This window comes from Podarcis filfolensis, assembly GCF_964270895.1.
Source record: "Podarcis filfolensis genome assembly, chromosome: 3".
NCBI classification, from domain to species: Eukaryota; Metazoa; Chordata; class Lepidosauria; order Squamata; family Lacertidae; genus Podarcis; species Podarcis filfolensis.
The window spans coordinates 57,081,374-57,083,807 of NC_139606.1; the positions used below are offsets into that span (position 1 = coordinate 57,081,374).

At 48.7% G+C, this 2,434-nt stretch overlaps 1 protein-coding gene across 1 annotated transcript in view; it reads left to right on the forward strand.

Moving 5' to 3' along the window:
- The first annotated feature begins 2,018 nt into the window (after positions 1–2,018).
- Positions 2,019–2,434, forward strand: part of RNF217 (ring finger protein 217) — a 48,860-nt gene continuing 48,444 nt past the window's right edge. The window contains exon 1 of the mRNA XM_083608707.1: positions 2,019–2,349. The gene's annotated coding sequence lies outside the window, so the exon portion shown is untranslated. The remainder of the gene's footprint in view (positions 2,350–2,434) is intronic.

Sequence of the window (2,434 nt, forward strand, 5' to 3'; positions counted from 1 at the left end):
GGTTGGGGCAGACCTCCACTTGAGACTTTGGAACATTGCTGCCTGTCAAAGGAGATATAAATGTTACCTGAAAACATAACTTGCAGTTATGAGTTAGTGCTGTCTGACAACAAGCAAGGAGGATGGGTTCATCTATTATAAAGGCTCCTACACTCTGGTCTGTGGACCACCTGTGGGCCACACGCTTCCTTCAGGTGATCCGTGGTGTGTATGTAGGTTTGTGCTTTAAGACGACAGATAGCATATCCCTTGCATTAATGCTCATATGGATTTTAACTGTATTTTAATTGCTTCTTCTGTTTCTTCTATTGCATTTTATTACTCTGAGTTACAAAGATGTCTGCAAATGATACGTGAAGGTTGGCAGCATCAACCCTGCCATGAGGGAATTCCTTGCAGACGACCACAGTGTCTGGAGACAGACAGTCATGTATCCAGAGGAGGAAGGACTGCTGGGACGAACGCAGAGAGAATAAACATCATAGTGCATCTGCAGCAGCACAACTGGATGCCTTCATCCGCCCCAGCTGCAACAAAACATGTCTCTCCCACATTAGTCTCTACAGCCACCGCAGGCACTGTAATTCAACAGTTTGACTTCACTCCCAATGCCACACTCCTCCATTGTCTCCCAAGACAGAAGGGTACCAACAATTTTGTTACAGTTTGAATTCTATTGAATACAAGTTGTAAGAGAATAAATGCAATTTATAAGAAATAAAATAAGCAAAAAATAATAATGATGATCATACTGCATCTAGCACACTGCATTACACTTTTTCATGGAGGAGAGGGCTATTAGCAGCTACTAACCATTATGGCTATGCTCTACCTCCACAATTGGAGACAGCAATATTTCTGAATGCCAGTTGCTGGAAACCAAGGGAGGAGAAAGCGCTTTTGTGCTCGTGTTTTATTCGCTGGTTTCTCATAGGCATCTGGTTAACTACTGTGAGAACAGGATGCTAGACTAGATGGGCCATTGGCCTGATCCAACATTATGTTCTCAGTTACAATAGGCAGAAAAATCAATAAGTGGTCCACCAGGCCCCTCGTAATATTCAAGTGGCCAGTATGGGAAACGTTTGGGAACCACTGATCTATTATTTAATCAATGTCCAAATTCTCCACCCATCCATATATTACCATTGTCCAGCAATGTGGCCTGAGAATGCTTTACATTTGAAGGGTGGGATACAAAGATATAAATATTAAAAATCAATTAACCAATAACATGAATTGGTTGCAACTTAAATTGAGCTCTTTTCCAAGTTTTTCTGATAAGCAAACACAACAGTGTGGTACTTGTCTGTGGACACACAAAGGAAATCAATTTTATTTCTGCAGAGAATGTCGGGGGGGGAGCATTAGTGTTGTCACCTGTGGGGAACCTGTCATCAGTCCCAGATACCATGGCCAATGGTCAGGGATGATAGGAGTTGTAGTCCAGCAACATCTGGAGGTTCCCGAGCCATGATCTTTGTGATGGGGGTTGTAAGTAAAGGAGAAAAGGAAGAAGAGAAGTGAATGAACTAATTTGTCCCCCATGCACACACCTATTGTTTTTAAACGTATATCAGCTCTAGAATTAATGGGATTATATAACTTACAAATATGACAGTTTCGGATTTCAGATTCATGCTCTAGTTAGGAATCTGTGAAAGGAAGACGCTAACAGTTATTTCAGATTTACGAAATGAGTAACTGGGCGTGACCTTGGGTGTGCGAGAAGGGACATTAAGGCTTTAATCCTAAACAAAGTAAGTTCAGATCGAACCCCTCTGAACTCCATAACCATGCACAGATCAGATTACGCTTAACGCGTCAAGGAGAAGGAGAGACACCCTATGTTAATTTTTAAAAAATAAAAATCGTAACGCTTTAGAAGAAAGTGGGGGGTGGGGAATCTATACGAGAGATATAATTATCATAAAATGTAATAATAATATAAAGGGCGGGCGGGGGGAAGCGACGAGCAGGGAGCTCGTCGGTGGGAGAGGGCGGCGCGCGTGCCGGAGGCGCTAGGTAGCGCCGAGAGGTGTGCGCGGCTCCGGGAGGGGCTGGTCCTCCTCTTTGAACTCGGCTCGCCTGGCAGGATGAGGCGGTCCCTGTCGGGGGCGTACGTGCGCGGGGCTGGCGAGGCGGCGAGCGGGCGCTCCCTTAGCTGGCTCCGGCGGGCGCAGGAGGGATCCCCGCGGGGGGACGGAGCCAGGTGGCGGCGGCGGCGCTGCTGCACGCCGTGCGGATCCGGCTGGGGCGCCACACGTCCGGGGAGGCGGCAGGGCGGCTGCAGCGGCGGCGGCGGGCATGGGGGAGCAGCTGAGCACGGCCAGCGCCCCGCGGGAGTCAGCCGCCGCCACAGCCAGCGCCCCCGGGCCGCCTCTCTCGGCCGCGGGGAGCGGGAGGGCAGCGGCGCCCCGTCCAGAGGGCGACC